Source organism: Sturnira hondurensis, unplaced genomic scaffold, assembly GCF_014824575.4.
Source record: "Sturnira hondurensis isolate 20B ecotype Veracruz unplaced genomic scaffold, ASM1482457v3 Scaffold0013190, whole genome shotgun sequence".
Taxonomy (NCBI): domain Eukaryota; kingdom Metazoa; phylum Chordata; class Mammalia; order Chiroptera; family Phyllostomidae; genus Sturnira; species Sturnira hondurensis.
In genome coordinates, this window is record NW_028085821.1 from 2,324,023 (window position 1) to 2,346,411 (window position 22,389).

Here is a 22,389-nt window from a genome sequence, read left to right on the forward strand (position 1 = left end):
ATGTTTTCTGTGTTTCTGAGTCTGCTTCTGGTCAACTTTTTTGTTTAATCTGTTTTCTAAATTCCACATACAAGTGACATCATATGGCATTTGTCTTTTTCTGTCTGACTTATTTCACTCAACAGAGTACCCTCTAGGTCCATCCGTGTTTTTACAGATGGAAAGATTTTATATGCACCACTTCTTTATCCATTTTTCAATTGATGGACACTTAAGTTGCTTCCATATCTTGGCTATTGTAAATAATGCGGCAATGAACATATAGATGCATATGTGTTTTGGATTTAGTGCTCTGGGTTTCCTTGGATAAATAACCAGAAGTGGAATTGCTGGGTCCTTTGTTGTCTCTTGTTATAGCCTTTGTTTTATTTATTTTTAAATCTTTATTTATTTACAAGTCACATACACATATACTTCTGTATTGTACAATATATTGCAAAACCTCCAAAGAAGCTCCTAAGCTTCTATCATTAATTTTAGTGATATTGATTTCTACATCACTGAAAACACAGAAATTTTTCTTCGTGTTGTCATTGAAAACATGTCTTGCCAGTTGTAATAGATTTATACTATGTTATCTTTTTTCCCACCCTTTCCTTTATTTTATTTATTTTTATTTTATTTTTACTTTTCATTGAATTTTGGGGATGACATTGGTTAATAAAGTTATATAGGTTTCAGGTGTACAGTCCTATAATACATCACCTGTGTATTGTATTGGGGTGGTAAACACATAATATAGCCATCGTTTTAAAGTCTATTTTGTCTGGTAAAAGTATTGCTACCCCAACTTTTTTTTCATTTTCATCATGAAGTATCTTTTCCCATCGCTTCACTTTCAGTTTGTGTGTGTCTTTCCATCTGAAGTGAGACTCTTATAGATAGCATATGTATGGGTCTTTTAAAAAAAAAATCCACTCAGCCATCACATGTCTTAATTGGAGAATTTAATCCACTTGCATTTAAAGTAATTGTTCATAGATATGTGTTTATTGCCATTTTATTCATATTTTAATATTTTTCCCTTCTTACAAGAAGATCTTTCAATGTTTCTTCTGATAACTGTTTTGGTGGTGATGAACTTCTATAGCTTTTTATTGTCTGGGAAGCTCTTTATTTGTCCTTCAATTCTAAATGATAGCTTGCTGGGTAGAGTAATCTTGGTAGCAGGTCCTTGCGTTTCATCACTTTGAATATTCTGTGCCAGTCCTTTCTGGCCTGCACACTTTCTGTTGAGAAATCAATTGGCAGTCTTATGGGAGATCCCTTATGGGAGATAAGCAGTTAGTTACCTAACTGCTTATCTCTTGTTGCTTTTAAGATTCTTTCTCTGTCTTCAACTTTTGGTATTTTAGTTATGATTAAAATACCAAAAGTATTTTTTGTATTTTTGGCAATAATTATGATAATTTTTATTCATAATTAAAATAGTGAAAATTAAAAGTGTCTTGGTTAGTGTCTCTCTGTGCTTCTTGGATTTATATGTCTGCTTTCTTTACCAGGTTAGGAAAGTTTTCCATCATTATTTTTTCAAGTAGCTTTTCAATTCCTTGCTCCTTCTGTTTTTCTTCTGGCACTTCCGTGATGCAAATGTTGGTATGCTTGACGTTGTCTCAGAGATTCCTTAAGCTATTCTCATTTTTTTGGATTCTCCTTCTTTTGCCTCTCCTTCTCCTTTTTCTTCTCCTCCTCCTCCTCCTTTTTCTTCTTGCTGTTCTGATTGGATGTTTTCTGCTTCCTTATCTTTCAGATTGCTGATTTGATCCTCTAGTTCATCTATTCTACTGTTGATCCCCTATAATGTATTCATCATTTCAATTGTTGTGTTCTTTGTTTCTGACTAGTTCTTTTTTATGGTTTCTAGCCTTATGTTTCCTATCTTTTTTGCTGACATTCTTACTAGTATTCATCTACTCTTCTCCTTTAAGCATCCTTATAACCAGTGTTTTGAACTCTGCATCTGGTAGATGGTTTATTTCCATTTCATTTAGCTTTCCTTCTGGAGTTTTATTCTGTTCTTTCATTTGAGAACATGTTTCTTTGTCTCCTCACTTTGGCTGCCTTCCTGTGTTTGTTTCTGTGTATTGGATAGAGTTTCTAGGTCTCTCAGTCTTGGTATGTGGGCTGTGTGTACTCTCCTGTTGTAGTTGAGCCTTGATTGCTGCTGTCACATCAGTGGTCAATCCTGCTGGGAAGAGTTGACCCCCAGGCTGATCTGCTGTGAGGATTGGCTGCTGCTACACGGAAGAACTGCTGTGCAGGGGCCAAATGCACAAAGCAGGACTCACTTCAGCAGGGCTCTGGTGCCTGCTGAGTCTGCCCCTTGAGCATGTGCACATGGAGGTGGTTGGGTGGTGCTCCATTGTGGTCTGAAGCTATCCATCATGTATGCCGGCTCTGGGACCTCCTGGGTGGTACAGGCGAAGATTAACTGCTGTCTGTGCCCTGCTCCTGGGTCACCTGGCATGAACTGTGCAGTGATCTGAAGATGGCTGCTACTGATACTGGGCTTGCAGGTGCCTGGAAGGAGCTAAGCTGTGAACCAAGGCCAGCGGCTGCTAGTGCTGGGCCTGGGGTCACTTGGCAAGAAGTACAGGTTCAGGGCACCCCAAAGCCAGATGCTGCATATTTGGGGTTTGTGAAACTTTGAGAGGTTTTAGGGGAGTCCACAACATGAACCAAGACAGGCCGTTTGTATGGAAAAGCCACAGGTAACAGCTTAGGTGGGCCCACAGATTGGGTGGGGTGAGGTCTCAGAATCACCAGTGTTGGTCAGGTTGATGGAGACTCAGATATGATGTCCACCTGCTGGTTCTGTGAGGGGAGGGCTCCGCAAAGAACAATGGCCTTTGCCAGCAGCTCTCTTAGGGAGAAAGCTGCCCCTTAAACCATTGTCCCAAAGCCAGATGTTTCAGTAATAGGTCCCTGGTGTCTTTCAGGCTGCTGCTCTAGTGCTAGAGCTCAGAGGGTTCTTTGAGAGGGATGCCTGGGACTCCAGGAGCCCTTTGTGCCACTCAGCCACATTCTCTGCTGGTTTTCCCAGCCAGAAGTTACAGGGACTTCTCTTCCCAGCTTTGGAAATCTGTGCTAAGGGGATCTCGTGTGGGACCGGGACCCCTCGCTTCTCGGGGGGGACCTCTGCAGCTGAGATATCCCTTCTGACTTTTGATCACCACAAATGGACATGGGACCAGCCCTTTCGGCATCTCTGCCCCTTCTCTCAGTGTCTATGTGGCCTCTTTCCATTCTTAGTAAAGGACCTCTGTTCCACTAGATTTCAGGAGGTTCCGAATGATGTTTGTTCTGTAGGTTAGTTGTGATTCTGAAGTGGTTGTGGGATAATGGGAGTACTGCTTTTAGCTACGTTGCCATCTTGACCAGAAGCTATGGGATATTTTCTTAATCCACAGACTCATAATGGTTTCTCTGATGAATCTGTTTTCCACATGGCAGCCAGGGCTATCATTCTGAGACTCAAATATGACCATGCCACTCTTTGGCTTTAAATCTTACTGTGTTCCCAATGACTCTCAGATTAAAGCACAAACTCTTTAACAAGGACTTGCAAGGACCCTTACTACCAGCCTGTTACTACCAAGGACCCTGCTCAAGCTTGTTTTCAGCAACTTGAAAATGATTTGCTCTCTGTTCTTTGAGCATTTGTGACTAGTATTTCTTATGCATACAGTTTTTTTGTTCCATCCTTCCCAGTCTTTGGATGACATCCTTTGGGTATAGCTTAAGCATTACCTCCTCCAACAAGGTTTCCATGACTCTGTGGCCCATGTTTGGTGTCCTCTCCAGGCATTTTCAGTGCACTCTGAACGCCACTTACTATGCCATACTGTAATTACCTGATCACAAATCTGTTGACTGCTTGACAATAGGGATCATGTACCATGTTCACTGATGCAGCCCCAGCATGTAGCACAATGCTGAGCAATAAGTAAATGTTCAATAAATATTTGCTAGGTTACTAAAAGGAAAATAAGTTGAATTTAGTTATATTTATTAACAATTATTACCTGTTAATTTAATTAATAGGTAGCATTTATTGAGCACCCTTAGCATTTTACTCTAGCTCCTTTTCCATAGTCTATGAAGGTAGGCATTATCATTCTCATTTACAGATTAAAAACCAAAGCCCCTGATGACTTTTGAGTAATTTGCCCAAAATTACACAAGTGGGAGGTGACAAAGTCATGGAAAAACCTGGAGCTATCTGAGTAAAAATCCATTTTAATCCCTATACCAGAAAGCTACGCTTTCTGGATTTCCTTGTGCTAACAGAGGCCTCACAGAAGGCAATGGGTATGTAAGTGGAGAGTGATCCAGCTCAAGTCAGAGTAACCCTGCACTGAGTCATTATCCTGCACTTAAAAAGTCAGCTTCCATTTGCTGGGCCTGAAGTGAGGCTCAAAACTAAGCTGTTTTCTTCACTTTGGTTACTGTATATCTCACAAAGGTTTTCAGAGAGTGAGCCTCTTCTGGGGTGCTGACGGAACACTCCAGCGGTGGGCCCCAGTGTACTGGAGGGGCATTGACCGGTGGTGTCCGCAGAGGGAAGGAAGCCAGGAGCCTGGGAACTGAGCTGCTGACCATGCTCTGGCAAACAGCGTTTGCCTTTTCTTTGTGATCACTAATCCATTTAGGGAGTGACCTCGTTTTTCACCATATTTCAGGAACTGCCACACTGAACTGTGATCCTAGGGTCTACATGATCACTGCAGCTTGGTGGAGATTCTGATAGACTGTTGTTTCAGGGCCATTTGGGGATTTGTAGCCCAGTGATTTGATGTGACTTTGGGGAGTTTGATTATGCTGTTTTGGCCTGTGCCTGTCATTTTTATGGTGGGTTGAACAGTTAAGCAGAGTGTCTTCCTTCTGTAAATCTGCAGGTACCTGCCAGATTTCACCTTGCTTATTCTTCACTACATCCATCCTCATCTGGAGAGTGGCAGTTGTTGGCTCTCTTGTAATGAGAAGGACAGTGGAGGCCAGGGAGGCTAATGGGCTTACCTTAGTGAAACGTCCAGGTCAGAGTAGTTCATTATCACAGGGTTATGTTTCTGAGGTAGACTGTTTCGTCTTACTGGGGAAGAGACACAAGCCTTATATTTAAGGGTCAATGCACTGCCATGTTTATGCATTTATTCAAAAATTACTTATGGTGATAATACTATGTGCCAGGCACTGGGGATAGAGTGGGGAACAAGGCAGACAGACCATCAAGAAATTGAGATTCTAATTAAAGAGGGAGAACAGACCAAAAAACAGAAATATATCCGTGGCATTTGGTTTGCAAATGCTAATTTTCTATGGACAAAATTAAAACACAGTAATGGTATATGGAGAGTGCCTGGGGTGGATGAAGAGGGAATCATCACGAGGCTTCTATAAGATGGTATCATGTAGGATAAAAGCAGTGGGATGAAAGAGAGCCAACCTCGAGAAATCTGGGGAAGAGCTCCCCAGGCAGAGGGAATAGCAAATGGCCAGGCCCTGAGGCTAGAACGAGATTGACATGTTCCAGGAAAACCGTGCTGAGTCCTTAGAGGTTTTTCAGCAGAGGAGTAATGAGAGTCTCTTTTGTTATAACAAGATCTCTCTGATTGCCATGTAGATGTGAACTGAGGCAAAGGATGGCAAAGGATGAAACATGGGAACAAGAAGAGAGTATCGCAGTGGTCCAAGGCTAGATCATTTTGTTTGAGTGGTTACTATGTGTAAGGCACTGTGAGTGCTTTCCACACACAGTTCATATTTAATAGTCAAAAAATCCTACAATTTAATTACCACCTTCTTCTTGCAGATAAAGACACTAGAGTCTGAGAAGTTTAAATACCTTACCAAAGGCCACTTGACCGGAGTGGCAGAACCAGGGTCTCACTTCAAAGGCTGTGCTGTTACTTTTTCTTTTTTAAGGCTCTGCAGTAGGTTTATGCTCTGGTGGTGCTAGGCCCCCTGCCACTGCAGTGCAGTGCCAGTGCTGGTCTTCTTTTTCAGAGTTTTACTAGTTGTTCATATTTGTTTTTCTTCTTAATTTTTAGTTGTATTTTTTCCAGTACCATTTGGCCTGCTTAATGGGCTTCCACATGGAAGTCTCGTAGAAGATCCTCATTGTTATACCAAGACTCACTCTAAAACCAAACTCACTGTTTCCTCTCCTAACCTTTCCTTTTGGTTCCTCAGTTATTTTATTATATTATATTTTATTTTATTTTTTTAAAATATTTTATTTATTTATCTTTAGAGGGGAAGGGGAGGAGAGAGGAAGAGAAACATCAATGTATGGTTGCCTTTCGTGCGTTCCCTGCTGGGAGTTGGCCTGCAGGGAACCAGCCGGCAACCCAGGCATGTGCCCTGACTGGGAATCGAACTGGGAATCGAGGTTCCTCAGTTATTTTAATGGCATCACCATTAACCGACGATCTAGGCTAGAAGCTCTCATGTGTTCTTAACTATGTCTTTGCATTGTGCTTTTCTTGATTGGTCTGCATCAAATCTGTGGCATCATTTTATCCATTTTTACACTGTTATCTATCCAATTTTCATGCCTATCATCAATGTCCTGGCTTGGGTCAATTCACCTTTTCCAATAGCTTCCTATTAGTTCCCTTATTCCAGCCAATTTCTTCCCTCTCCAATTTATTTTCATCCAGCTTCTAGGTTGAGTTCTCATCTTAAACCTAAGTTACATTGTCCCTGTTCTCCAAAATCACTCCATGGTCCCATTGACCCCAGAATCAAGTTCATTATCTTTAGTATGCTAATTGATTTACCAGTATTGAGTAGTTCATTTGTTGCTGGGCAACAATAATTGCTTGTTATTGTGATATTCAACAAAATTTGTTTTTGCAGCTGATAACTCTGACTACATATAACCAGTCACGTGAGGAGGAAGGTTAGAAACACAGGGTCTGGCATATTCCTGATTGAACTGTTTAAAAGTCCAGCATGAATCGTGCTAACTGTCCACTGAGTGAGCTCAGCATGCAAGGGCCCATAACATATTTCCATAGCCTCCTGGTAGAGCTTGTTGACCCAACAGCTCTGGGAAGTCATTCAGCTGGATATGTTTTTGTTGGATTAAATCGTGTGGATGGGACACAAGGAAAGGCCTGAGCTCTAAGGCAGATGATGTACGAACTAGCCGCAAACTCTCTTAACCTCTTAATGGGACTCCAGAGGGCGAAGGCAGCCAATTATTATGGATAGGAATTATTTAATTAAAAAGTAAACGGAAATTTCTGGACAGAAGGAAATGCCTATTCATTGTGACTTTTCCCTAACCCCATATTGTGCTGTTAGAGGCAACAAACAGATACTTATGGGTGAAGCAGTGAATCAGTAAGAGATTAAAAAAACAGGGGAACTGTGTGGTTATTTTCTGAGCTGAATTTGTAGATCTGTAATTCAGTGATTCAAATCTGTCTGTAAACACACAGCCAGCATTCTGTCTTTAAGCCCTTCGAGTTAGGAGGCAGATATTTGCTGAAGCACTTTCTGACCTTGCTGACCTTAGATGTATGACAGTTTTTCTGGCCTAGTAGATAATTAGTGAAAAAATTAATGAATATATTTTGTTCTATCATTTTTCATTGAAGAAAATAATACACTTGAGGCTGTTGTCAGTGATGCCAAGGGAGAGAAATTAAATTTATTTCTGTCCATTTTAAGAACTATGCTAGCTGTTTCCTGTTTTATTTTATAGAATAAATAATAGTTTTTTAAAGATAAGGTAGAATAGTTCCATTATTTCCACATTTAATTTTAAGGTACAGTATGATTTTAATGTCTGTACTACAAGTGAATTATGATTTTCCACAATATCTTAAGCACTATATACATATGTAGATATAGATATAGATATACATTGCTGACAAACTTGTACGAATAATACTATAACAACAATAACAGAAATCAAACAAGAAAAAAAGACTATATATCTTTAACTTTGCCATCCTGAAACCCAGCTATTTTAATGTTCCCTCTTCTAGTTACTGTCAATATGTTATGTAATTTTTGTATAGTTGTAATCTTAGCACAGATATAAGTTTACAATCAGTCTTTTCCTTCTAATGTCACATAAGCCTTTTTTTCTTAGCCACTTTGCATTTTGAAATCTCAATGTACTTTTATAATAGGATTGCCAGGCAATAATAGATTTCTTCAAAAAGATTCACCAAGTTCTGGAAGCAAATGTTTTCATTGCTATTCTCCACATTATCATATTGTACTTTTATTGTTTCAACTAAGACAGCAGTCTGCCCGAGGCCAAATGAACCTCCTATGATGAGCAGTCACAGGAGACTGAGGAACCCGCCGCAATCTCTGAGTGCTAAGATGACTCCAGTTCCCCTTCCAAGTTCTGTAAGTGTAGAAAGCACTTAGATTTTAACCTCCAGGCGTTGAAACTACTGCTGAATTGAATGACCAACAAAGGGATGCCACGCAGGGCCTTGAGGTTCGCTACCTCTCCTAGGTACTCCATAAGGGAAAGGCCCTCGATGGTAGTGTGAGTTCTAGTGACAAGGCAGAACCTGTGGCTCACCGTCATCCCAGAGCTGCCAAGCTGCTCCACCAAGGGAAAGAACGGCCTGTTAGTAGAGGTGAAGGGAGATGTTAATGAAAGGGTTTACCTTCCTTTGGTACGGCAATCTTAGGGGATTAATGGGATCTTTCACCTGCTTTTCCTCATATTGGTCCAGGATTATATAGGACTTCCCATGAGTAAGTGTTTTCCCATTAGCAGACACCAAGAGAATTATTCCGAAAACATCCTCTAGAACAAAATGTGATCTGATTCAGTGGAGAGAGAGAGACCCGGGGGGAGGTGACTTGGTAGGAAGGGAGCTGCAGGACCATGTGGCCTGCCCCTTGAGCCCTTACGTCACAGTTCACGGTTCGAAGACTATGGAAGGTCACATCTTGGTGAGAGGTCCAGTTAGTCATCTGTGTGTGCATCTACGACACAGAGAATTAAGACGGGCTAAAGGGGGCAAGGGAGATGGCCTCTCTCAGTGTTTCTCGTTTGACACATGAGATGACCTTGAAGATCTCTGTTCTGTACTTCCCACTTACTAGTCCACTGTGTTCTAGGACTTAATGTACCAATTTTCATAAGCCTTGTTAATTTTAAGGTTATCGTCATTGCTGTTGTCACCGTCGTCAGCCTCAACTATGGATTACCAAATGTCCTTGCTCAACGAGGCCTGCAATACTACAAATTTTACCCCAGATTCATCTAGTGTATGAAAAATGAGTATTGTTAATAACGGTTTACTAGTATTCATGGATGAGACTAGTAATCTGGCCCCCACTAAAGCAACAATGAAATGCCTAGATGACAAAATACTGGGTGATTGCATAGAAGACAAGCTGATATGCTAATCCTTATGTACGCTGACCACAGCTGGGCTGCCCCTGTTTCCTTGTTCACTCATTCATTGGACAGGTTTTGCTGAATGTCTCCTCTGTGCCAGGCATTGAGCTATAAGCATGAGCAAAGCAGGCAAAGTCCTGCTCTGAAGGAAACTTCAAACTGGTGAAGAAGACAGACATAATCTAAAAATCTTGTAAGAAAAGCAAAATTAAATCTGTGATGGGTTCAAGGAAGGAGGGTGCAAAGGGGCTGAGAGGAGGCGGAGGGCCAGTGACCTATCAGGGAGGCCTTCTCCAGGAGGGGATGATTGACCCAGGTTGAAAAAAGAATAGTGAAAAATAGCTGACATTTACTGGATGGTTGTTATGTGCCAGGCCCAGATTGTAGTGCTTTATATGAATTATCTGCAAGGTGTGGACTCCAGTTAACAGAGTTGAGAAAGCTTAGGTTTGAAGACATTAGCAGGCATCACCCAGCTGGTGAGTGGAGGCATGGGGATTGGACTTCAGTTTGATTCCAAAGCCTGAAGTCCTAGCCACTCAGAAATCTCCCATGTTGCCTGAAACAGAAGTTAACCAGGTGAAGAGAATGGAGGGAAAAGTATACTGGGTAGGTGGAACAGCATGTGCAAAACACAGAAGTGGAAGAAAGTTGGAAGTATCTACAGAAGAGAAGGGAGGGCAGGGTGGCTGGGGTTGCAGGTGGGCAGAAAGTGTGAGGGAGGCTGGACGGGCACAGGGCCAGGCCATGCAGGGCCTGGGCAGTCATGTCAGACTTTGGCCCTGCCTAGTAAGAAGCCACTAAACAGGGGTGGCCGCAATCAGACTTGAATTTTGAAATGGTCACTCTATCTATAGTATTCTTCTACAGAGCTTAGAAGGGGGCAAAAACAGATTTTGGTGAATTAAAACCCTTTGGTGGATGTGGGGGTGTGAGGTTTGAGAGCAATGGAGGTGCTGAGCTAAGTCCTAACCTAATGAACTCAGCAATTTGGTGGATAACGATATCCTTTCCTTAGGAGGGAACAGCGGGAGATGGCATTGTTTGGAGGGAAATGTACTGAATTTGACTTGGGCAGGTTGGGTTTGAGTGCTTTTCTGACACCCAGGTGGAATTGGATTTTTAAAAAAATCCTCATTGGAGGATAGTTTATTGATTTCAGAGAGAGAGGAAGTGGGAGAGAGAAAGAGAGAGAGAGAAAAACAATAGTTGCCTCACACACATGCCCCAATGAGGGGTTGAACTACAATCTAGGTATGTGCCCTGACCAGTAATCAAACCTACACCCTTTTGGTGCACCGAACAATGTCCAACCAACTGAGTCACCTGGCCAGGCGGATTGTTCTATCTATAGCTGAGGAGCGCAGGATGAGGTTACGGCAGGAGATAGAAATGTGAGTTATCTGAAGGAGAGGTGGTGATTGTGCCCATAGGCATGGGCCAGATGGCTGGGGAGAGGGCCTCTGTATTTTTGCCCCCACCCCCAACACTTCCTTCTTTTGAGCTTGTTTTAGAGGAGCATGCACCCTTCCCCTTGACAAGTTAACCCCTCTGGCTGCAAACCTGATTCCTTCCTCCCCTTCCCAGTCAATCCTTCCCTCTTCATTTACATCTTCGTCTTACATCTGCCATCAAACTCCCTGCAGTCTACTTCCTGGCTGTGCTCTTGCTCACTCTGTACTTTCTAAAGTGCTGACTTTCCCGTTTTTTGACCTCCTTGAAGTTTCTTTTCAGCAGCAGCCAGTGACCCCTTCAGCACTAGCTCCAATGGCTAATCTCATCTCGGCCTGCAACTCCAGGTTTCTGCGTAGCATCTGGAGGTTGACGCCTCCTCCTGTAGACAGTCTCCTTCTCTGGGTTCCCTGGCACTGTGCTATCTTGACCCTCAACTCTTTTTTCATTTCTTCTGTCTTCACATATTCTTTCTTTACTTCTACCGTGTAAATGTAAATATCCTCCAGGAGTGTTTTCTTCTTCCTCCTTCTATACCCACGCTTGCCGTCTCATCTCTTTTAATCCCGTGGCCTTAATGATCTCCCTCTTGTGGGTAGCACCCAAAATGAATACCCCAGACCCAAAGGTTAACTGCAGACTAAATCCCTGCCCTCCAACATCCTGCTGGCACCCCAACTCAGCCTGGCCTATATCAGACATTTTTTTTCATTCTCTTTAATCTTCTTTAGTGTCAACATAGTTAGAGCCCTATTATCTCTTGCCTGGGACTTCTGCATTTGACTCCTAGGCAGTTTTTCTTCCTCATTTCTTCTTGCACTGAATGAATCCCATTCATCTGCTCTAAATGAATCATGTATTTAAACAAGATTATATATCCTCAGCCCAAAACATTTAATAATCCTCTATGGTCACTAGGTTAACGACTGTACACTAACCTAGTTTTAAAAGACACTCAATATGGTCCTGGCATAGACTCCCAGCTTTATTTCCTGCTTGCACCTGACATATAGCTTCTGAGCAAACTATGCCTGCCTCTCCTTCAGGCTCCAGGACACTTAAAGAGACATCTGTGTTCCCGGAACCCTAGTGCCACCTGTAATTCATGTCTGGAATATAGTAAGTGCTCACTTAAATCTCGTTGTGCTCATGAAAAAGTATTTGCTAGTACCTACAAGTGTCTGATGCTTCCAGTCTTTGCCTTTGCTCATGGTGCACTTCCTGCCTAGAGAGAACTTCCTCTTTTTGTCTTATGAAGTAAGATGATCTATATTATAGTGCTATTTTAAATTGTGCATTATGTAGATTTTTGTTATTATTTTAGTCATTTATTAAAAATCCATTCAACATTTTGGACTCATTTTCAATGCCACTTTCTTCATGAAACCATCTTTATTCCTTTAATTCAAGAACCATCCCTTGCCCTGGCTGGTGTGGTTCAGTGCATTGAGCACTGGCCTGCAAACCAAAGGCTCACCGGTTTGATTCCCAGTCTAGGACACATGCCTGGGTTGCAGGGCAGGTCCTCAGTAGCAGGGTGTGTGAGAGGCAGCCACACATTGATGTTTCTCTCCCTCTCTTTCTCTCTTCCTTCCCCTCTCTGAAAATAAATAAATAAAACCTTAAAAAAAGAGCTATCCCTTTTTGGAACCTTCCAAATATCTCTCTTTTCATTCATTTAAAAAATTATTTTAAATACCAGAATGGAATGTGGGGAAATGTCAAGGGAAATATTGTCCCTAGTCTAATATCTATGCTGTGTTTGATCACTAGGTACACGTTTTGTTATAATCCCTTTGATTCTAAATGGGAATTTGAAGACCTGTCATCTCTCCCTGTGCCCAGTCCTCCCAAATCCCTTCCCAGCAATCACTTACTTGGTTTGACTTTTTAAGAAATGGGGCTGTGTCTTGCTCTGGTTTAGGTCCCCTGAAGCACCTTGCCCACAATAGGTTCTCAATATTTGTGGACCTGATTCTGTGAAATGATGCAGATGGCCGCCAGTATCTTCTATCACAAGGAGAAAACGAACCAGAGATTTGGAGCTGTGTTTGTTTTGCTTCCTTGCCCAGAAGGAAAGCAACGATGCTCCTCTCGTAGAACCAGCAAAAGGAGCAATGCAACTACTTGTCCCACAACGAGTAGCTTCTCTGCCACTCAGTTTGGGGAATAAATGAAATTAAGACATTATGAAGGTGGAAACATGAATGCTATGCAAACACAAGCATGTTTCTTGTGGAGCTAATCTCTGTGTGATCTTCCATTTCCAACCCGCTGGCTCTGCTGGATTCCATTCGCCAACCAAGCCCAGGGCAGGCACTTCAAACATATCACAGCCTTGTTTCTACCACAGGGGCTGGAAAGTGAGTTACATAAAATTAAGCTTTGTTTTCAGAATCTTGTCTTTGTTGTTTGAAGTTGGTCCACTCCTCAGTCAGTTAACAGAGAGGGGTATAATTCCCAAATCCTCCTAATTATCCCCATGGTTATAAAATGTTTAGGACCTTGTAGGAGTTTTCTCTCTAGGACATGACCCACCCCTTCCCTTTTTAAAAAATAAACAGAGAGAGTTGGCCAAAATCTTAGGATGAAAAAAATAACCCTGATGAAAGAGTTCTGGAGAGCTCTCCCAAAGCAGCCACTGAATTACGGGAAAAGCATTTATGGGGAGAAACCGCAAGGCATGGGAAGCAGGGTCTAACTTGGTCATCAATAAGTCCATTGTTTCTATCTGAGAGTTTATTTCTCCATGGAAGTCCTCTTAAAGGGCTAAGGCAGTAGGGCTCAGAGCACTACTTCAGTGCTGTCTTGGGTCCTTGACAGTGACTGGGGCGGTGGGTGGGAGGAGAGCCTTTGCTCCTGCAGGGAGCAGAGCCGGTCACTGCGTCCGGGGCTGATCTGCAGGCAGGTGGACTCCAGGTCGCTCCTTGACTAGGTCAGGTTTCACTTCAGAGTCAGGAGATCCAGGAGTGAGGACCATCAGCTCTTAAGTGGGAAGCATGTTATTTTATTTCTTTGCCCCCAAGGTATTTATTTGTAAAATAGGCACAATAATTCCTGGGTCCAGCCTTCATAACCAAGTTTTTACATTGATCAAGTCAGAAATGAAAAGGAGAGAAAGCAAGGCCAAAACTGTTATCAAAGCATTCTGAGTTGCTGAAAATGGCGTAGGAATAAAACGTGCTCTTAGGCTTTTGTTTCACTTTGAAAGAGGCAACACCATTTTCTGATTGTTAAGTACCTCCCTCCCCCCAAATTAATGAGAGACATCCAAGTGCTCTGAGCCCTTAGGACAGAGTGAGTGTGAACACGTGAACTGACAGCCTGGATGGCCCGTGTTCTCTGAGTTGCAAATGGTGGCGAAAAGAAGCCCAATTCTAAGACGTCCTTTCTGGGTTTGAAGTCCTTGCCTAAAAATGATTATGCAATGTATCGAGAGTGAGTTCCAAGATCTCTTGAACTGCTTATGAGGTATTTTGTTTATTAAATAATTTTCTGAAATATACCAGGTTTTAGTGACTCATGGTTTCATGCAAACATATGTACGGCATTTAGAGTTTTACAATTAGAGAGGGAGAGATCATCCAATGCAGCCTGTGTTTCACAGGAAAGGAAACTGCGTGCCAGGAAGTCTAAGGGATTTGCCTGGAGCTTTATGATGTATTCACAGGAAAGCTGGGGCTATACCCCAACCCTCCCAGCTTCCCAGCTCTTTGCTTTTTCTTTTGAACACATTTCTCATAACTATTCTGACTACATATTTTATTTTCATGGTCAATGCTAAATCCTTGGAGGAATAGCAGGAATGTCCCCCCCACACACACCCCACTGTGGTTTCAAAATAAGAGAAATACTTTATGCATTGTAATACACTGTGCTTTTAAGACTGTATAATTGTCTGTAAAATTTATAAGCCATAAAATGCTTTCAAATACATTCAGCCTTTACAAGCGAAGACTGTTATTAATTAGCCCCAGGTATGAAACCACCAAGTAGGAGGAAGTGGCTTGGTCAAGGTTACTAAAAATCAAAACTGGGACTTAAGGAAATCTGGGTTTTCAGTTCTATTCTTGGGGTTTCTATGCTACCGGAATGTTGTTACCTAAGTGTTTTTATGTACATGTAGGTGACTATTACTCATGGAGATGAGACTCTTCCCATCACCCCTCCCACCTCTGTACGGCTCTAAACTGGAGTGTGGCTGAGGCCCGGTGTTCCTTAAATGTTGCCATCATGCCTCTGGGACAGGCTGGTCCATAGTGGATTGAGGGCCCCAGTTCATCACAGAACCTCACTTCCTTGAGAAGGGCCAGACCTAAGTATCAGTAACAGTGGTAATAATAACAGTAATAGTAATAATGTCGATGGTTATCAAATACTTACTGTTCAAAGATGCTTTACACGCATTAACTGATTTGATTTTCCCGGCAAGACTGTGAGGTGGGCACCGTTACTGTCTCAGTTTTACAGACGATAAAGCCGGGGCCCAGGGCGGTGCAGTTAACTTGTTCCAGATGACATAGCTAGAAAAATCCAGTCTGTGAACTTTGTGTTCTTGTTTTTCTTATTTAAAATGTTTACAACAATTATTTTCACATAGTAACCCTAGCTATTCAATTCTTTGTCTTTGGGCAAAGATCCTCCCCTCTTTGAAGCTCAGTTCCTCATTTCTAAAATGATTGGATTGACCCAATAGTTTCAGCTATCTTGCAAGTTTGCTCTAGTCATACACGTCTAGCAGCCTGTCACATCCTCTTACATCCTACCTCATGCTCTTTGGACCCAGGCTGTCCAATCGCATCCTGTTCTGCTCTTTTCTGGTCCATCTTACCCTATTTCTAGCGATAAACAGAAGTCATATAACATTATTACTTTTATTTACATACAAACATCAGGTGTGTTAACCATTCAGAACATTTTAACTTGAGAAAAAAAGAAGGAAAGAAAATAACCTCCCCTTTTCTCCTCTCTTCCACTTCTTAAAATATTCATTTTAGCAAATCCTTTCCTCCAAGGTAACACAAAATGCACTACGTATGAATATGAAGTCCCACAGTTCTTTCCATTGCCCCAACATGTTTACAGAGACAAAGTAGGTAAAACTGAACACAAGGGCAACCTGAAACGGGGAAGCTGGAAGGTGATGTCACCAAATAAACATCAAGGTTTGCGTCCAAGCCTCCGTAGATGAGCCTCATCACCTGCATGACACAGTGGGAGTGTGTTCTGGGTGCACTGTGTTATTTGAATTTAAGGTCTTTTGCAACGTCAGCTACTGCAGGGCCACCCTCCTTGCCACCCCTGAAGAGTGACATCCCAGAAACTCTCCCCATCTGTCATTTGAGAAGCCTAGCTGGGAGTTCAATGGTGCACTGTAGTGTGGCTCAGAACTAAAACATCACGAATGACAATTTCCTCGATTTAGAGTCAATTCAAGATGTTAAAGTTACACCTTTTTGTATGTGAGAGAGCTTTATGAGGTGCCTTACCAAGCTTTGAAATCAACCCAAGTATTAAAGCAAAAGGAGAGTTCAAACCGTCTGGAGTGGACTGATCCTGAAAGGAACAGGAGTAATTATTTACATGTGTATTTGACATTCCAGCTACAAGGGGTTAAATTCCTGCTGGAGCTGATGCGTTTTCTTCCTTGTGAATTAAGCACTGAGGTATGCGCCCTGCATCATTTTCCTCACACGCCTAGCTCTTCCTTCATTCTGCCTTGTCTCCACTTGCCTGTGGACAGATTTGTCCATATTTTGCTTCTCACTCTGAATAATCACAATCGCTGATGATGAGAGATCATCGGTTAATGAGATGGCTGTGAGATGTTGAGAAAGTTGTATTTTGCTTATATAGCCATGACTGTCTCTTTTATACTGTAACTTTTCTGACAGAGAGCTTGAACCTCACCTCTCTTTTTGCTCCATGTTTTTATTAATGGTTGGAGGTTACTGTTCAAAGATTTAATTCTTCGGTCATGGAGAGCTGGGTTGAAGACAGGCCCACGGGTGGACATTGCTCACTGCTACTGTGTAAGTGCCTCTCACAACCCTTTCATAGAGCGGGGTGCTGAATTGTTCTGGAGGAGAGAAAGTTTTGTCCTTACATCATATAATTAACTGACTGTGTGGCAAATGCACACCTGGATTCCGAACTGGCTTCTGTCATGTAGAAAGGTATGTGAGCGTTGAGTTTAGCACAGGTCATTTCCTTGTAGCCACCGAAAGGCCTGCTAAGTGAGGTCATAATGACCTTAACCCTGCTTTCTAGTTCAATCAATAACCCAGAGGCAAAGGTAATTGCTTGATGTCTAATCACTATTTGAACTTTCTGCTGTATTTTTATAGTTGGAGGAAAACAAATCTTGCAGTAGGTACATGCTTTCCATCAAGGATGCAATGCAAGTGGAAAAAAAGTGTCCTTTGACATCAGGATTTGCTAGGGGAAGAAAGCATAGGGTATTCTTGGTATTATTTGTGGTGCATAAGGTTTCACAAAATAACAAAACATTGAACTCACTGTGTATTTATACATAGATACTATGAAGTGTAACAGCAGAAAGCAGGGCTATATTTTAATAGAGTCAAATTCAGACACGCTTTGAGAGGCAAGAAGTTTCGTACTCGCATATCTCATAGGTGGAGTTTTCAGTTTTTTTTTTCCCATGGGGAAAAAGCAGCAAAATATTTCATTAGAAAGTAAAATTGTGTCTTTACTGGATTTCCTTCAGATGAAACTGAATGAATGAATAATGTATATGTCTTATGCCAATAAAAAAAAAGCCCTGTGATTTCTACAGCTGTGACTTAAGGAGCCAAATGACACTTGAAGGCAAAGAAGATGGAAAACAAAAGAATAAATGGGTGGAAAATTCCACAACTCAGAATCCCAAGGCTCTCTCAAGGACAAGATTGTTACTTGAGAAGGTTCTGTGGAATTTTTGGCATTCTTGCACTATCTCACTTTGGAGATGGAATGGAAACCGTGGTTTTTAGCCAGCATTGCTGTCCTTTGAACGAGACTCAATTTGCTGGGACCTTGAGCAGCCGCGCCGTTGGGAAGCCATGTCTGTGGCAAATTGTCTTTCCGTGGGGCTCCTAACGATGTTAACCCAGAAAGAGACCCATTCCCACTGGCAAAGCCTTTGATGAGAATTTTGGCTACATGTATATTTTACTGCTCATCCCATGGAGTTTTGTTAAAAGTTCTTATGCTGGAGAATTCATAGGGACCGCCAAAAGGTGGGCCTGGTGCAGGCGCAATGGGCTGGGAGCTGGGTGAAGATGTGTTTGTCTGCCCTTTCCTGTGTGCACAGCCATTCCCGGGGTTAGCGGAGCACCACAGCAGCGTGCAAAGTTGACAACTATAGCGTGATGTTTGTTCTGCTGTGCAGTAAATTTGATAATTTTCTAAGTGTCTAAAGTGTGTTCGAACCAAAACAAATGATCAAAGAAAACATCTAATAAAATGTCATCTCTTCTTACATGCATATATATTAAGAAGAAATAAAAAATAAATAGAAGGAGGTCTGTTTGGGGGGATCTTTTAAAAATATTCATTCAAGCATCTGGAATTTCAGTTTTTCTTCTTCAGCTAATTAGAGATTTTGTGTATGATGCAAAAAGATTCAATTTGAAGGACACTTAGGAGATCCGTTAGCATAAACACTTAACAATGTGAATAGCATACATAGCAGAATTATAAATTAATAGAGACATTACTCTTTTAGTATTTATGAATATTTCTCATTGGCTTATTATTGTGATTTTTAACACCTAGTTTAAGTTGTAAAATTGAGTTTGTTTTCATGTTTTCTAGTATAGAAAGGTTTCAAAAGACACTTAGTTGTTCCTGTAAGAAACTGATGAACGCACCACAGGCTCCTGCACTCAGGTCTAGATTACAGGTTAGGGATGCTGTATTAAGGGTTGATGCCCTGGCCTGAGAAATCCTGCAGACCCTTCAGGCCAGGTACTTTTAGAGCTGTACCGCATCCCACAGCGTGGGCCTTGAGCAGAGCGTTAAAGTGAGGCTTCGAGGTAAAAAGTATGCTCCTTTAAAAAATGGTTGAGAAATATTTTTTTCATAAAGTTGTTTCTTCTTGAAATTTGTACTTCTAACAAGATATAATCAAATTACTTCCTTTTTAGCGGATAAGGCATTCTATAACTCATAAAATTAAATAGTAGAGAATGTAGCCTTTGAGAAATTTCAGCCAAGAAGGAAAATATGTTATCAATAGTTTTTACTAATATTTCTGCTGCACTGGTTAGGAAGTTTCTTTTGGTGAGAAGCCATTGGAAATGACTTAAAATTGAGAAACTATTTAAATGACCCTGAAGATTCCTGTAGGATCTAAGGAAGAGTTGAATAGGTGGGCTTTGGGAAGGTGAGGTGCCGTGGAAAGGTAGAGATCATGTCAAATGACTCAGCTCTGGGGATACTAGCATCAAATTCCCAATTCTTGGGAGAAAAGCCCTCACTGGGCTAGTGTGGGCTGGTGTCCACCTTCGATCAAAGAGCGAGGGAGGTGAGAGGGCCGCATTGCACAGCACAGACCTGCCTTCTAGGAGGCAGGGCCCCAAGTAGGTCACACATGTGACTATCAAACGCCACGAGAGGTAGTCACTCATGCGATGACCTGTTGCTTGGCATCCAAATGCCATGAGAGGTGTGACATGTTTTATGAATACATATGTATACATATGCGTGGAGGTATATACACACAATACTATAAAATAAATAAATATACAATAAAAATTCAGATGGTTTCTTGTACACACTTCATAGCTATAGTTAGCAGATTTGTCAAGGTTATTATTGCAATACCAGATAATTAGTTTCAGGAGTATCATTGTCAGTACCATAGCCCAACCCTCTTATTGAACACTTATCACAAGATCATTGGGGTAGAAGTGTCATGAATGGGAAATTGTACATCACACACATTTAGTGAGTAAACATGCAAGCTAAATGACCCGTGCCATCAAAATCTCAGTCTGTGGTTCTTCATCCACTGGTATTTAAGAATCCGTGTTAACTCATTCTCTGATTTGATTGATCTTCCTCAACGTCCTGTTCTGTGCCAATATGTGTATAAATCATCATGAACTCAACAATAAACTTGTCATGGTTCTGGCTCCCAAAGAGTTTGAATTCTAGAAGGTAATTCAGTGCCATGGGTTTGAGTTACAGTTTAGGGTAAGTCAAGCACCCTATGGGAGTCCATTTCAGAAACACCAATACGGATGTAGAATGCCAGGGAAGACTTCCTGGAAGAATAAGCAGGAAAAAATAATCAGGAAACTGAAGGGATGTGGAGTTGGGAAGATGATGGAAGAACATTTCAGCCAGAAGGCGCAAAATCTCAGAGGCAGTATTGGTGTTTTTCATTTGGAGAACTGCAACTAGAACAGTATGGGTTATGGAGACTCAAGCGGGGAGTTGTCATTATTGAAGCAGGAAGGTAAGCAAAGGTCAGTAAATTAAAGGTATGGTGAATAATGTTAAGGACTTTATTTCAAGGATAATGAGGTCTTATTAAAGTATTTTAAGTGGGGGATATATGGTTATATTTTCAAATTATAAAAATTACTGTGGAGATCGGACTAGAGTAGGTAGACTGGAGGTGAGGACACTAGTTAGGAGAATAACAGGAATCTAAGAGAAAGAGAGAGTGGATTGAACCAAAGTGGTGCTTGTGGTGATGGAAAGACGTGAATGAAGACAAGAGATTCATAGGATGTCTTGTGTGATGGAATGTGGGGAGTGGTTAATGAAGAGTGAAGGTGAGGATGAAACCAGGCTTCTGGCTTGGGCAACCCAGCAGACACCTGAGTCACTGAGGCTCAGTCACTGAGATGGGGAAGAGCAGGGTGGGGTAGAAATAGTGAGTTCTGTTTATGGCGTGATGTACTTAAATGCTCATGTTAATGGATGAGTAGAGGTGTGCAGTAGTCATTACCAGTCTGGTGATCAGAAAAAGGATCTGCGATAAGAGATATATTTTTGGGAACTAATGAAAGAAGATAGAAGTGTGCAGAGAGAGGTGTTAAAGAAAGCTGTTAGTCTCTTTTATTGTGGTAAAATTGGCACATAACACTATTAAATTTCAGGTGCACAAAATTATAATTTCACATCTGTATACACTACAAAGTGATCACCACCACAATCTCATACTCTTGGGGGTGCTCTGAATGATGACACCACAAAGATGCAGGGTCTTCATAGTCTCCTTCAGGGAAGGGCAGAGGAAGCTTCTGGTGTTGGCACCTTCAACAACCACCACTGGTGAGAATGAAGCAGACCTGAACCAGGCAAGGAACCCTCCCTTTTGCAAGGTGATGCAAAGGCAAAGAAGAGATTTCTTTCCTTACATAGTACTGTGTGTGCTCAAATGAGTAAAAAGTAAAAAAAAAAAAATCCCCTGTGAATGCTTTCCTTCCATGTGTGGAACCTCGATTGATTGTCTGAACACACTGCTTCTCCCCACAACGGCTAGGGCAGGCATGGCTGGAATGCTGACCAATAACATAGGTTAGCATCCTGTGCTGCCCCGTGGACTCCTGACGTCATGGGTTATACTTTGTCATCATCTCTGTAGACTCATTCCTCTGACTGGAGCCCAGTAAATGACAGGTGCTTGGTAAATATTCTTTGAGCCTGTAAAAGTTCTTTGACCGAAGGACACCCTCATATTTTAAGAGTTCCTTCTTGTGCTGTCCAAGCACTTTTTATTTCTCAGAGTGGAGTGAGGGTGTCCAGAGGGTGGATTGAAGACAAGGCCCAGGTCTTCTTGAAGCTTAGATTTATCTTGTACGGACTGCTTGCAAGTTCTCTGGCATGTGGGATGCCAGGTTTGTGAGAAAAAACCCTAAAATTCTATCACCAAAGCTTCAGCCTCAATTTCTGTTTGATGTCTTCCTTCTGGTAAACTAGTTTTAAAACTTACTGGTCAAAGGTGATAGCTGAGGGAGGAAAATAGCATTCACGGAGCATTAATGGCTATATCAGGTAGGATTCTTCTGGTTGCTAGTAATAGAATATCTCACCCAAAGTAGCTTAAGCATAGCAAAAATATGGCTTCAGGCCTGGCTCTAAATTGGGCTCGTTGATGTGACCAGGGAGAGCTACTCTCGCCAATTTTGGTTCCACTTCCTCTGGGTTGATTGCACTCTCAGCCAGTGAGTTTTGGCTCCAGTTTTTCTGGGTTGACTCTATTTTTCTTTCACGATTGCAAGATAGTTACTAGGAATTGTAAAATCCTTCCGAGCTGAAATCCTGAAGAAGAAAAGTCAGAGTCATGGTTGTGGCATCCCCTGCCAAACTCTAATCAGCTCTGATTGGGTCACCTGACTGTCCATAAACCTGTCATTGTGATCCAGAGAACGAGAAATACCGATTATTTTAGACCTGATCGTATTGTCTATTCTGAGCCTGAGGTGCATGGGCTGGCTCCCAAGGGTGGGTTGTAAATCTGGGCTAAGTTACTAAGAGAAGAGTAAATGAACGCCCGGTGGGAAAACAATGGATGCATGTGATTCAGTCTTTTC

At 41.8% G+C, this 22,389-nt stretch overlaps 1 long non-coding RNA gene across 1 annotated transcript; it reads left to right on the forward strand.

The window, feature by feature from the left end:
* The first annotated feature begins 16,028 nt into the window (after nt 1-16,028).
* Nucleotides 16,029-18,247, forward strand: LOC118997438 (uncharacterized). The gene is made up of 2 exons (XR_005068666.1): nt 16,029-17,013; nt 17,637-18,247. It is a non-coding gene; the product is annotated as an uncharacterized LOC118997438 (long non-coding RNA).
* Nucleotides 18,248-22,389: the final 4,142 nt, after the last annotated feature.